Here is a 16,169-nt window from a genome sequence, read left to right as displayed (position 1 = left end):
AAAGGAAGTTCCTCTGACCCCTCTAATTACAGACCAATAGCTGTCACATCTTCTCTTGGTAAGGTATTTGAAACTGTAATTAATAAGCACATAGCTAAACATCTTGAATCCAACAACTTAATTAGTGACAGACAATATGGTTTTCGCCAAGAAAGATCCACACTGACATACTCAATCTCCTGACTCATACCATCCATCAATCAGTTGACCTGCAGGGTGAAACTCATGCAGTAGCCCTGGATATTTCTAAAGCTTTCGACAGAGTCTGGCACCGTTCCCTGCTGTCCAAACTCCCTTGCCATGGACTAAACTCTTTTGTTCCTTTGATTTCCTCATATCTCAGCAATAGAAAAGTAAGAGTAGAAGTAGATGATGTATATTCCACTTTCCACTCAGTTAATGCTGGCGTGCCACAGGGATCAGTTCTGTCACCAACCCTGTTCCTCATTCATATTAATGATCTATTATCTGTCACCCACAATCCCATCCATTCATATGCAGATGACTCAACACTTCATAGTTCATTCACACTCAGACATCCATTTACAAAGTCCGATATCTCTAACTCTCACCTCAGTAAAGCCATCTCTTTAAATCAAGACTTATCCACGATCAGTGAATGGGGACAAAAGAACCGTGTCTCATTTAGTGCTAATAAAACTAAATATATACAATTTACTAATAGGCAGGTATTCCCAGAATTGTATATTACCTTCAATGCTACAAATATCCCCATTTCTAAAAGTATTGAAATTCTTGGCGTTTCGCTTAACAATGCCCTCAGCTGGATCTCTCATGTTAGATCACTTGCTAAAACTGACTCAAAAAAACTTGGATTATTGTACAGAGTCCGTAACTTCTTCACTGACGAGCAGTTAGTTATTATATATATGAGTCATGTGCGCTCTCAGCTACAATACTGCTCATCCTTGTGGAGCGGATGTGGAGAGGTTGCATTAAAACAAGTAGACAAGATTCAAAACAAAGCTGTTAGAATTATTAATAACCCTGCAATTACTAATAAACTACCTCCCCTACAAGTAAGAATGTTGCCTCCCTTTGTGTTATTTTACAGATATTTCTACAGCAAATGCTCATACGAAGTTGCATCTATGGTGCCACCTCACCACGCCTTCCCCCGTGCTACACGTGCAGCTGGCAGTACTCATGACTGGAATGTCACTCAGCCATACTGCAGAACTTCTGCCTATCAGAATTCTTTCATTCCCCGAACTGCATCTCTCTGGAACTCGCATCTCCAGAGTTGTTTCCCTCCAAACTTCAACCTACTGCTGTTCAAGTCTAACTGTTACAGATATTTTATGAACAGAGGACACCAGTAATCTGGTGCATGGATTTTTTTTTTTTAATCATTTGTTTTTCCTTCCTCTGTTCTGTTATTTAAAAAAAAAAAAAACTCGGGGGAGGAAGACTGCGAAGGATCGCATAATGGTGCTGGTGTGCACTAACGCCAATGGGTCCCACCTCTTGAAACCAGTCGTTGTGGGTAAGAATAGGAAGACAAGGGCTCTGAAAGATATTATGGAGAAGCTTCCAACGGAATACGACAGCAGCCCTTCTGCCAGGTTTACCCAAGAGATTATCACTGACTGGTTTCATAACAGTTTTGACCCCTCCGTTCGGCAGCACCAAACCATGTTTGGCATCAGTAAGGAGGATGTTAAGGCTTCACTCCTCATTCACAATGCTCCATCCCACCCTTCCACTGCAAAACTGTGTTCCAAAGATGGAAAAATAAGGACAATATTTCTACCTCCTAACAGAACTTCCTTACTTTAGCCAATGGACGAAGGGGTGAAAGTGTGAAAAGGCATTATCGAAAAATTTACCTGGACCAGTACTTAGTCGTGACAGAGGTAGGGATGGAGGAGGACGGGTATGTGGACACCTGGGGTAAGAAGACACCAAACAATTTTAAGAAATATAATATCAAGGACACAATTCTGAACTGGGCAGAGGCTTGAAGGAAAGTGCCAGTGACAACTCTCCACAGTGAGTGGTGTACTCTCCTAAAAAAAACCAAGACTCCAGTCCAGAAGCCAGATATCGAGAGGTTTGAGCCACCAAAGGCAGCCGAAATGTTGGCTGCAGCTGGCCAAGGCTCCATCCCTGCAGAAGAGGTGAAAGAGTGGCTGGTCGAGGATGGTGATCTACCTGGATACCACCACGAGACATAGGAGGAAATATTCCAGAAACTGTGACCACGTGGGCCATCCCTCATTGCTGCCATTGATGCAGCAGACACGCTCTTGGCCGTTGCAGAGGACATTGGTGGCATTCTGGGGGGAAATTATGAACTCTTCAGACGAATTAGGCTGGACCTCATGCGGAGAAACCAGGCTAGGCAAGTCCGGCAGAAAATGTCAGACTTCTTTAAGCTTGTCCTGGAAGAAAGAAATGTACTGTGTCAGAGACCTTGAGTGTGTCTGTTGCTTCGATGTCCTCTGTGATCCTCCCCAGTTTGGCTTCTGGCACCAGCACACCTTCCTCGCTGACACAAGTGATGCCAGAGCCACCAGAAATAATATTCTCTGAATCGGATGATGAATGAGTGAATAAAATGTTATGATATATGGTGTATAATGTACTGTACTTATGTGTACATATTGTTCTGGAGTGTTCAGTTTGTATTATTAAGCGTTAAATTATGAATAGTGTCCTACTGAAACAGTACAAAAATCTCTGGTGTGTACAGTGTCGTATGCTCTGGTGTACAGGTGTACTCTGTAGTGCCAGGATCTAACCTCTTCAGAAAGCCCCCCCTGCCTCCCTCCTATTCCTGTTGTGACTATAACATTACTTCTTGGCACGTTCTGGCACTTCCTGGCACTCTCTGGCAAGGTAAGTGTACTGTAATAGAACTACATTGTGTTTTATTCTTATTATAGACATTGTATTTATGTGTACAAATTCATAAAGGATTGTATTTACTGTACATGTACTGCATAACTGCATAAACCATTAAATTCTTCATGTGAATTTTCATAGAATAAGTTGTGGTTGTGCACAAAGGGCCGAACGACTCCACAGATACAGCAACCTTGGGTCCGTAATCCCTCGGTTGATAACCACCGTCAGATATACCGAATTCTCGGATGTAGCAACCCACTCTTCCCCCCAATTAGTTAGTTATATCGAGGGTTTACTGTGTATATAAATATAAACATATATATCTCTCATCTCATCTCATCAGCCATTTCAATATCCACTGCAGGACCGGCCTATCCCGACCGAAGTGGGGACGATACAGCCAATGTATCTCTACCAAGAAGATTAGGCTGTCTGGTAGAGACTGTATGTAGGGTGAGAAGTGCTTGTAAATGTAATTGTTGTGTTGGAGTGGCTTTGGATGTGTGTATAGTCTGTGAACCAAGTGTAAACGGACCATGCAATCCGACTGGGTGCAAGCATACTTTACAGTATGAGACACATATTCAATCACAGCACCCCATGTATCCGTCAATGCAGTATGTGGCCTGAAGAACTCTTCCAAAGTTTATTATCCTGGCGGGGCGCGAACACTTTACCACTGTACCACGGAGGTATATATATATATATATATATATATATATATATATATATATATATATATATATATATATATATATATATATATATATACATATATATATATATATATATATATATATATATATATATATATACATATATATATATATATATATATATATATATATATATATATATATATATATATATATATATATATATATATATGTATTATTACGGAACAGAGAAAGATAATGTACACTTGAAGTGAGAATACTAAAAATCACTACTGTCCTGTAAAGTTCCAGGTTCAAAACCAAAGAGTTAGGTAAAATTACAAGTTAAAGTTTAATGCTCAAACTAACAACAAAACATTCAGGACTCATAAGGATAATGTAATGGCAAAAAACAGGTTAAATATATGGTTAACTGCAATAGCCTCTATTAACACAAAATTAACATGCGTATATTTATCTAAGTCAGCCCTGTTAAAATGAGATACCAGATAATACTCAGTGAATGCCAGATATATTATTACAGATACAAAATATTATTAATGATGGCTCACAATTAAAACCCTACACAAATCACAAAAACCTCACTAGGCCTACAAATTAACACCTTATGTTATACAGTACAAGAACAAAATGTAATAACACTCATACTGAAATTACACAGCAGTTAGATGGCTGGAGACTTCATGAGTACTCACAATAATAACAACTGTACAGGGGAGGACAGAGATGTGAGCAAAATGAGGAGTAGATCTAAGTGGCAATGATGCAGAGACTGAGCTCATTATATAGGGGCCGGCAGAGCTTGATACAACTTGTAAGAAGGACGCGCAAATGAAGCCATGGGGACAAAGAGTTGACAATCCTGCTCTGAACAACAGAAAGGACGACCTACTCTACTATAACGGTAGAAGGGGGGGACTGAGGCAGAACACGCTCGTGATCAAACATGCAGCATACTGTGCATTAAAATTACACAAAGGATGCTGAAATCATAGGCTATGTAACACCTCCCCACAAAGAAAAAGAAATTTACAAAGGAAATTTCTTATTACCCTAAAACAATCTGTCTAAAGTCCAGATAAGCAATCTGCAATAACATTTTCTTTCCCCTTGACATGTTGTATGTCTAATGAATACTCCTGAAGAAGTAGACTCCATCTTGTCAATCTCTGATTTTTATCTTTAAACTTACTAAGGAATTTCAGTGGGTTATGATCGGTATAAATGACTATGGGGTCAAAACCAGAACACAAATAAAATGAAAAATGCTGTAAACCCAAAATCAAGGCCAAAAGCTCTTTCTCAATAGTTGAGTAGTTCTTTTGAGGTGGAGTGAACTTCTTACTGTAATAAGATACAGGGTGTTCAATACCCTGATCATTCTCTTGCAGCAAAACAGCCCCAGCTCCTGTATCACTTGCATCAACAGCCATCTTAAAAGGCTTAGCAAAATTTGGAGTAGCGAGCACTGGCTGACTTAATAGGATAGCTTTAAGTTTGTTGAAAGAGGATTCACAGTTATCGGTCCAGACAAATTTAACTCCCTTTTTCAGTAGGTCTGTAAGTGGTGATACAAGAATTGAAAAGTTAAGAACAAATCTCCGGCAATAACCTACCATTCCCAAAAATCTTTGTAGCTCTTTCCTACTTTTAGGTCTGGGAAGATCACTTATAACCTGAACCTTAGCTGCTGGTGATGCAACATGTCCATCAACAATTACATACCCAAGGTAGTGAACTTTAGCTTGACCAAACTCACACTTTTGATAAATTAGCTACAAGATTAGCCTGAACCAAACGCTCAAGAAATTTACTGACATGGCATAGGTGATCTTTCCAGTTGTCACTGAAGATTAATACATCATCAATATAAACAACACACCCTGCCAAACCCTCTGTTACAACATTCATGAGCTTCTGAAATGTGGCTGGTGCATTCTTCATACCATATGTCATTACAGAACATGCAAAACTCTTTCCTAGTGTTACAAAACATGAGATCTCCCTAGCACGTTCAGTCATAGGTACTTGCCAGTATCCCTTTAACAAATCGAACTTACTTATGTACCTAGCCTTTCCGATCTTGTCTATGCAATCTTCCACGCGAGGGAGAGGGTAAGTGTCTGTTTTGGTTATCTGATTAACACGTCTGTAGTCGATGCAAAGCCGCTGTGACCCACCTGGCTTAGGGACTAGAGTGATAGGAGAACTCCACTCGCTCTGACAGGGCTCAATCATCTTGTGGTCCAACAGGTAGCCAAGCTCCTTCTGGATGAGAGGAACTTTCACTGGGTTCACACGGTAAGGAGGCAGTTTAATTGGCTTTGCGTCTCCAACATCGACATCATGCATCAACACAGTGGTTCTTCCTGGAATGGCACGGAACACTTGCGGGTACTCCTGCAGTAATGCCGAAAACTCCTGCCTTTCCTCGGGAGGTAGATGAGAAAGCTTAGTCTGGAGATCATTCATGATATCAGGATTCTTCCCCAAACTATCACTCAGGCTCATGCTGCATGGGAGAGCTTCACTTGCAGACTCGGGTGGAACAGCTACAGTGCAGACTGGATTATTTTCGTCCCGCCTGTGATATAACTTTAGCATGTTGATGTGACATAGTTGCTTGCTCTTTCTACGATCTGGTGTGGCGATGACATAGTTGACATCACTGAGTTTCTTCTCCACGAAATAAGGACCACTAAACTTGGCTTGAAGAGGTTGCCCATGAACTGGTAGCAGAATCAAAATCTGATCTCCTGGCTGAAAGTGGCGTAACCTGGACTTCTTATCATACCAAGTCTTCATCTTCTCCTGAGCAGCTCCTAAATTCTCTCTCACCAGCTGTAAAGCAGTGGACAGCCGTTCTTTGAACTTCATCACATACTCCAGCAGGTTGACGTCATCTTCCTCTGACAGCCAGCATTCCTTGAGTAGCTTAAGGGGTCCTCCCACTTCATGGCCAAACAGCAGTTCAAAAGGTGAGAAGCCCAGTGATTCATTTGGAGATTCTCTTGCGGCAAATACAACAAATGGAAGACCTTTATCCCAGTCTTTCTGATGTTCCAAACAGTATTTCTTGAGCATCGATTTGAGTGTTTCATGACATCTCTCCAACGCTCCTTGGGTCTGGGGATGGTAAGCTGAAGACGTGATCTGGGTGATGCCCAACTCTTTCAGAGACTGCTTGAAAACATTTGACATGAAATTACTTCCCCGGTCTGACTGTACCTCCTTGGGCAGACCAAACTTTGTGAAGAACCCTAGCATTTCCTTAACCACGTTCTTTGCTGAGATATTTCTAAGTGGAATGGCTTCAGGATAACGGGTAGCCACATCAATCAGGGTCAACACATAAGAAAATCCTGAAGAAGTCATAGGAAGAGGGCCCACAATATCCACCAACACACGGGTGAATGGCTCCTCAAAAGGAGGAATGGGAACTAGAGGTGGAACCTTTTCGGTCTGATTACACTTCCCCACAACTTGACAGGTGTGACAAGACTTACAATACCAGGAAACATCCCTGAAGATACCTGGCCAGTAGAAGTGTTTCAAAATGCGTGACACAGTCTTCCTCACTCCAAGGTGTCCTGCCAAACTGGAATCATGAGCCACTCTAATGATATCCTGCCTACAAACACGAGGGATGACAACTTGATGTACAACCTCCCATTCACAGTTGGCTGATGCTGTTGGGGGTCTCCACTTCCTCATAAGTACTCCTGACTTTATATAATAACAAGTAGAAGCACCAGTTGACTCTTCCTCACTGCAAGCTGAGTTAGCTAGACCTTTCAACTCAGGGTCAGCAACCTGCAACTCAACCAACTCTTGACGAGACAAATTATCAACACTACGGGGTACTGCCTCATCTGGTGAGTGGTCCAAATTAGCAAGGAAAGTGTCAGCTAGGATAGCATCATCATCATCATTATCCTCTAAATCACCAGTAACTTTAGACTTAGCCCTAGTGACAGCACATGCAGGGAACACATCAGGGACATCACAATCCTGGGTCGCAGCCACTGGCTCACCAGACAACTGAGGAACTGGACACACTTGACTTCCACCAATATCATTTCCAAGTAAGAAAGTTACACCTGACATTGGGAGTGTCTCAACCAACCCAACCATAACGGAACCATTAACAAAACCAGACTCTAAATTCACTCTGCACAGAGGGACAGAGAAGTAATTATTCCCTACACCTTGTAAGATTACAGTTTCATCAGAGGAATTAACATTAGAGCCTAGAACACTGGTCAGCATAAGGGATTGGCAAGCACCTGTATCACGATATATTTTAACTGATTTCCTGTCATTACTGTCCAGAGGACTGACAAAACCATCAGACAGGATATTAGCACATGAACTCTTGAGAGTGTCACCCACGTTACTGCTCAAAAGAGGAGCTTCATCATGAGGATTTAAATTACCCCTCAAAGCAGGTTCAGTTAACTCAGTTAAAGAATTATGGGAACTCTCAAGGGTGGACACTAGACCAATTGACTGAATATTTAAAGACTCCTTTTTGTTCACATCACGCTGTCTCCTGAAACATTTCTCCGTAGTATGACCAAGCTTACTACAATAAGTACATTTACGTTTCTGAAATCTATTTCGTAGAGGTGAAGCTGGTATTTACTTCCTGAGAAACATCATCCTTATTCTCTTTCCTGTTACCTGTACTCTGAGTAGAGGCAACGTACTTACTCTCAGCTTTCCCTTTTTCTTTAGAATATCTCTTGTGAGTGAGAACATATTCATCAGCTAAAACTGCAGCATCAGACAAATTATCAGTCCTTTTCTCATCAAGATATAGGCTTACATCTTTATAAATACACCTTTTGAAATCCTCCAGCAAAATCATCTGCTTAAATTTGCCAAAATCAGAATCCACATTCTTAGAATTTAACCACTGCTCTAACAGATCTTCTTTGATTTTTGCATACTCAACATGGGATTGCTTATCTTGCTTGTACGTTGTCCTAAATTTTACTCTATAGGCTTCAGGAACAAGCTCATAGGCCTTAAGAATCAAGCTCTTAACTACATCATAATTATCAGATTGATCCTGAGGCAAAGATGCATAAGTTACTTGAGCTTTATCGGTGAGAACAGTTTGAAGGAGTACTGGCCAATTCTGTTTGGGCCAATTAAAACCTGTAGCTACCCTCTCAAACAACTGAAAATACTTTGTTAAATCAGATTCATTAAAAGGAGGGACAAGTTTAACATTTTTAGCCACATCAAAATCATCAGAGCTAGATGATCCAGTTCCACCTTGTTTCATGCGATACTCATGGTCTGCCTGAATCCTAGCAATTTCAACTTGTGCCTCAACCTCCTTAGAACGGGCCTCCGCCTCCTTAGCCTTAGCCTCCTGCAGGGCTAGCTGTAACTTAGCTAATTCAATCTGCGTTTGCTCATTTGGAGGAGTTACATTAAACAAGCTTTCATTAATCATGTCAACAATTTGATCTTTAGAATGATGAGAGCGAACAGCAATTCCCAATAGTTGAGCAACAAGCTTAAGTTCATTCTTTGTTCTGTTTTCTATATCACACACTGTTTGCACATTTGACAAAAAATCTTTGGCTTCATCAAGTGTAGTAATAGTAGACATAATTAATAAGTAACAGTCACAAAATATCAAGCAATATCCTTATGATAATATCCTGAATATCCTGATATGAGGTCGCCAAATTTATGTTACGGAACAGAGAAAGATAATGTACACTTTAAGTGAGAATACTAAAAATCACTACTGTCCCGCAAAGTTCCAGGTTCAAAACAAAAGAGTTAGGTAAAATTACAAGTTAAAGTTTAATGCTTAAACTAACGACAAAACATTCAGGGCTCATAAGGATAATGTAATGGCAAATAAACAGGTTAAATATATGGTTAACTGCAACAGCCCCCATTAACACGAAATTAGCAAGAGTAAATTTATCTAAGTCAGCCCTGATAAAATGAGATACCAGATAATACTCAATGAATGCCAGATAAATTATTACAGATACAAACTACTATCAAAAATGACTGACATAAAACCCAACATTAATCGAAAACCTCACCAGGCCCAAGAATTAACCTTATGCTACACAGTACAAGAAAAAAATACAACAGTTATACTCAAATTACACACAGCTGCCAGATGTTTGGAGACCTCCTGAGCACTCACAATAATAACAACTGTACGGGGGAGGACAGAGACGTGAACAAAATGAGGAGCAGATCCAAGTGGCAATGATGCAGAGACTGAGCCCATCATATAGGGGCCAGCAGAGCCCGATACAACTTGCAAGAAGGACGCGCAAATGAAGTCATGGGGACAAAGAGCTGAAAATCCTGCTCTGAACTCCAGAAATGACGACCCACTCTACCACAACGGTAGAAGGGGGGGACTGAGGCAGAACACGCTCGTGATCAAACATGCAGCACACTGTGCGTCAAAGTCACACAAAGGACGACGAAATCATAGGCTATGCAACACAATATACATATCTATATCTATCAGTCCATCTGCCCCCCTCCCGGTGACGACCCAGCGAGTTGACTGGAACCACTGTCTGACTCACTTCATTTCTGCAACATTCGTGGCCTTTAATCTAACTTTCTCTCTGTTGACCATCACCTCTCCTCTAAACCTCACCTTCTCTTAATAACTGAGACTCAGCTGTCGGAGACAACTGATAACACATTCTTCTCTGTATCCTCTTACTATCTCTATGCTCATTTCAAAGCCAAAGGTGTCTGTTGTGTATAATTATGTACGCAACAACTTATATTGCTCTCGTGTTCCTGGACTTGATTCTTCTGAATTCTCTATTCTCTGACCTTGGCTTTCCTGTCATTCTCTGACTATATTTGTGCTGTGTACTTATCCCCTAATTCTACTGACTGTCAAAAATTCTTCGACAATCTTACTTCTACGATGGAACACATTCTATCCATGTCTCCTTTCTCTGAAATCTCCATTCTGGGAGATTTCAATGTTCATGACCACTTTTGGCCTTCCTCTCCTTTCACGGATCCACCTGGTGAACATACCTACATCTCTACTCTTAATGACCTGGCACAGCTTGCACAGAACCCTACATGTATTCCTGACCGTCTTGGAGAGAGTTTCAACATACTTGACCTCTTCCTTCCTTCTACTTATGCTTCTCTTTTTTTTTTTTCTTCGGTAGGCCCCTCCTATCACAACCATATTACCTTAACCTGTCCTATCGTTGCAGTATGGTCTATGGACCCTCCAAAGCAACGTCTGTTGTGAAACTCTGGAGCTGCTGGTTGGGAGGCCCTCCAGCAATACTGCCTTGATTTTCCCTGGAATAATTGTTGCTTCCATGGCAAGAAGCCATCTGAGTGTGTCTTGCACACTACGAAGGTTATTCTCTTAGAATCGATGCACACATCCCTTTCTCATAAACTTTGACTAATGCAAAAAAGCCTTGGTTAAATCACGCTGGTTCTAATGCTGTCCACAACAAGGAAAGGACCTATAAAATGTACCGGAGCCAATACACCCCTGAATCACATCTTTTATGGTTCTGCCCAGAATCGTGCCAAGTCCCTTCTTCACTCTGCTAAAAGTAATTTCATCCGTACTAAATGCTCTCAACTCTCCAACTCGAATCCTTCCTGTTCCTTCTGGCCCCTTGCCAGAAACCTTTATATCAACTTTACCTCATCATTCTTCCCTCCTCTTTTCTACTCCGATGGCACTGTAGCTATTTCTCCTACTGGAAAGCAGATCTCTTCACTCAGATTTTCTCCTTCAATTCCACCTGAGACTATTCCTTTGCTGTTCCTCCTTCACTTTCCCCTTCTGATTTCCTCATGGCTGATATTCAAATTTCTTCAGCTGATGTATTTTCTGCCATCACTGGCATCAATACTAACATAGCATATGAGTCTGACCGGGTCCCTGTTGTTGTCCTCAAGGACTGTGTTCCTGTGCTTACACCCTGCCAAGTTAAACTCTTTCGCCTTTGTCTGTCAACATGTACCTTTCCTTCTTGCTGGAAGTTTCCTCTCATTCAGCCTGTCCCAAAGAAGGGTGACCATTCCCAGCCCTCTAACTATTGCCCAATTGCTTTACCATCCTGTGTCTCAACATTTTTTGAGTATTCTTAACAGAAAAATATTAAAGCATCTTTCCTATCACAACCTTCTTTCTGATCGTCAGTATGGGTTCCATCAGGGACGCTCCACTGGCGATCTTTTCACCTGCCTTTCAGACTCCTAGTCATCCTCCTTTCGGAACTTTGGTGAAAGCTTTGCCTTTGCATTTGAAATCTCAAAGTCTTTCGATCGAGTCTGGCATAAATCTTTAATTTTCAAACTGACCTATTACGATTTCTATCCTTCTATCTCTTCCTTTATCTATAGCTTCCTTTCTGGTAGTTTTGTAGCTGCTGTTGTAGACGGCCACCATTCTGCCCCGAGATCTATCACCAGTGGTGTTCTGCAGGGCTCTGTCCTATCACCAACTCTTTTCCTTTTATTCATCTATGACCTTCTAAACTGTACATCTAACCCTATCCACTCATACGCTAATGATTACACCCATCACCTTTTCATTCGGTTCTCGCAACATCCATCTGAGCAGTTACTTCAACAAACAAGTAATAACGGTATGGCACCCCTAATGTCTGACTTGGCTAGTATCTCTGACTGGGGTAAAAGTAATCATGTTTTTAATAACCCAAAGACTCAGTTCTTGTACCTGTCAGCCCGACAAAATCTTCCACAGGAGTACCCTCTAATGTTTAATAATATCCAGCTCCACCCGCATCATCCTTAAACATACTTGGAGTTTGATTCTCTCGGGATTTTTTCTTGGAAAGATCATGTTACATCTATTGTAAAATCCGCTTCCAAGAGATTATGTGTGGTAAGCTGATTCCGTACCTTCTTTTCCCCTGCACAGTTTTAGACTTTATACACGGGTTTCATTCGCCCCTGTGTAGAGGACAATACTCACGTGTGAGGGGCTCCCCACATATAGCTCTTCTCAACAAGATGGAGTCAAAGGCTTTTTGTCTCATTAACTCTCCTCCTTTTACTGGCTCCCTTCAACCTCTGTCTCTTCACCGCACTGTTGCATCTTTATCTCATTTCTATCGCTACTTCAATGGTCACTGCGCTTCTGAGCTGTCTGATTGCCTTCCTCCACCTCTACGATGGGCGCTTGGTACCCGTCTAGCAACACTCTCATCCCTGGTCTAAACAACTGTCTAATGGAATAGTTCACCGTTATTCCCATCCCTTCATTTATGCAACGGGTCAACTCTGGAACTGTGTCTCTCCGTCTGTATTTCCAACTTCCTACGATCTCTAGTCTTTCAAATGCAGTTTGTCCAGGCATCCCCAAATAAACGGATCTTGAATTTGGCTCTCTGTTGTTGTTGTTTTTTCTTGGAAGGAACGGTTCGCGGGCTCCTGGACTTTGGTTCATTCTTCCTTGCATACAAAAACGTATCGATTTGTCTATCTATCTATCTATCTATATATATATGTATACACGCACACACACACAAACACACACACACACACACTCAGAGAGAGAGAGAGAGAGAGAGAGAGAGAGAGAGAGAGAGACTCAGCACTTCAGCAATGGACCTATTGCACGGAACCAAGGCAAATCAGAATCAGTATGACACCCACCAGCATTTTCCTTTAACACATTTCTCCGAATTTTCGGACACCTCACGTGGCCATTGTCAGGTAACAGATGCAGGATCCTACCATGCAGCAAACATCCGCTGCTTTACTTCAGTTATACGTCTAAATTTTACCATTATTTATATTTATGTCCCCCTCTATCGTTATCAATAAGATCGAGAACAAAATATAGAACTTAACAGAATAAACGAAAATTACCAAACCACTGTTCATCATACAGCTTAAATACAGAAAAGAAACTATCTGTCCATCTGTCTATCGATTCCCAGATGCCTTGATCCCGTAAGGGGTAGCCACAAACAAATCGCCTCCATGTCGCCCGGTGCCCCCGCATTTACACTGTCCTGCTCCTAGCTCACACCCCTGCTCTCTCATATACATCCTCACTTCATCCCTGCATCTCATCCTTGGCCTACCCCTCTCTCTTCCCTCCCTCCACCTCACTCACATACACTCTCCTTGTCAGTCTCTCGCTCTCCATCCCCTCCACATGGCCAAACCACCTTAATGTGTTTCTCCTAACACTTCCTATCACATCCACATCCACACCACAACGCTCCTTCACTTCCTCATATGACAGTCTGTCTCTCCATGTGACTCCACATGCTTCTCTCAAATAACTCATTCCCACTGCCCTCATTCTTGACTTGTGTCCCTCCAACAAGGTCCAAGCTTCACTTCCATACGTTATAGTTGGTATCACAATACTGTCATGCAGTAACTTTTTCATTTCCATGCTCACTTCCCTGTTTCTTATCACCGCCATCAAAGGAACAGCACCCTTTCTTCCTTGTTGTACACTTTCAAGTACGTCACCCTCTAAACTTCTATCCTTGCTCATCACATTACCCAAGTACTTACGCGCACTTACATTTTCCATTTCCTCCTCATCCAACCTTACGGTACATTCAGCGACTTCACTTCTCTTGAAGACCATAACTTTACTCTTCCCTGCATTCACCTTTAGATTTCGTTTCTTACACACTCTCCCAAACTCATTCACAAAGTCTTGCAGCTCCCCTTCATCTTTGCTTAACAACACAATATCATCTGCAAACAACAGTACAGGGAGTTTCCAGACACTGCCCTTTCTCATTGGGGCCACTCCAACATCCACTGCCCTACCTTGTATCTCTTTTATAACCCCATTCATATACAGATTGAACAGCCATGGAAACATGACACATTCCTGGCTCAGTCCAACCTTCAAATAGAAAAATTCACTCAGTTCACCATCCACACGCAGTGCAGCCTTAGCACCCTCACACATATTTTTCACGGCATTCACCAACTTCCCATTTACTTCATAATTGTTCTTAATACTTTCTACAGTCTTTGTCTATCCACCCTGTCATATGCTTTCTCCAAATCCATGAAGGCCACAAACAACGTCTTTCCCTTCTCTAGAAACTTTTCCACTAAAGACCTGGGAATGAATATCTGATCTACACAGCCTCTTCCCTTCCTAAAACTTCCCTGCTCTTCTCCAACTAATTCCTCTGTTATTTCCCTAACTCTGTCAGTAAGTATCCTACCATATACTTTTCCTATTACGCTATGAAGACAAATGCCACCATGATTACAATACACTTCTTGTGCCTTTTTTCCTTTGTACAGGGCAGTAATTATACCTGACTTCCAGTCCTCCGGGACTTTTCCTTCCTCCCAAGCATACAACTTAATATCTGATCTAAACAACCTCTCCCTTTAGTAAAACCTCCCTGTTCTCCTCCAACTAATTTCTCTGTTATTCCCTAACTCTGTCAATAAGTATCCTACCACATACTTTTCCTATTACACTAAGAAAACAAATGCCCCTATGATTACCATACACTTCTTTTTCGTTTTTTTCCCTTTGCACAGGGGAATAATAATACCTGACTTCCAATCCTCCAGGACTTTACCTTCTTCCCAGTCCAGCCTGTACATCTTCGACATCCATTTTACTACTATCTCTCCCTCATGCTTCAGCATTTGACCACAAACTCCATCAATTGCTGCGGGTTTCCCCATTTTGAATTTCTTCATTGCTTCCACAACTTCCATCCTACTGATTTCTTCCTCTCTTCTCATATCCTTCCTTCTACCAGCCATTCCCAAGCCCCTTATACTCGCATTACTTTCATTCTATATGTTCAACAATTCCTTAATGTGTTCCCTCCATCAGCTGGCTTTTTTTCCCTTCTCCACTATTAATCTATCATTTTTATCTCTCACTCCCTGACTAGAATTTTTAACACCCTGTCTAACTTTCTTTACCTCATTCCGGAACATTTTCTTACATTCCCTCCACTTTACACTTAATTCTTTTTCCAAATTTCTCATCCACTCTCTACTTACTGTACTCTCTCTTATTAATCTTTTCACCTCTCTCCTCCTCCTCCCTACATATAAATCCCTCTTCTGTCTCTCAACATCCTCCACACCCCTGTTTCTCATTCACTCATATGCTTTCTTCTTTTGTGCCTTAGCCTGTCTCACCTCTTGATTCTACCACGCTCTTCATTGCTCCCCCTTTCGTCTTCTCTTCACCCCACACACCACAACACAGGCTGCACAGATTTCTTCTACGAATTTCTTGCACACACCTTCCAAGTTCCCCATCTGCTCCAAATCATATTTACCCAATTGCTCTTCCACTTCTCTCTTATATTCTGCCTTTGTTCCTTCCTCATGCACCATTTCCACCCTCCTTATAAGAACTACTTCCTCGTGTCCTTCACTTCTTCCATTCCTCCACTTCACTGCAATCTTGACTTTCATTACCACCAAGTGGTGGTCAGAAAGTTCACTCCTCCAACATCTATATACCGTTTCATCCATTACACACCTTCTCATTCTATCATCCACACACACATAATCAAGCATTGCCTTCCATTCATTCAGTCTACCATCCACCCTTCTCATCTCTCGCCACATATACCTGTG

Source organism: Coenobita brevimanus, chromosome 55 (assembly GCF_032717465.1).
Source record: "Coenobita brevimanus isolate Jiangsu-jjx chromosome 55, ASM3271746v2, whole genome shotgun sequence".
NCBI classification, from domain to species: domain Eukaryota; kingdom Metazoa; phylum Arthropoda; class Malacostraca; order Decapoda; family Coenobitidae; genus Coenobita; species Coenobita brevimanus.
Note: the sequence above shows the minus strand (reverse complement) of the source record.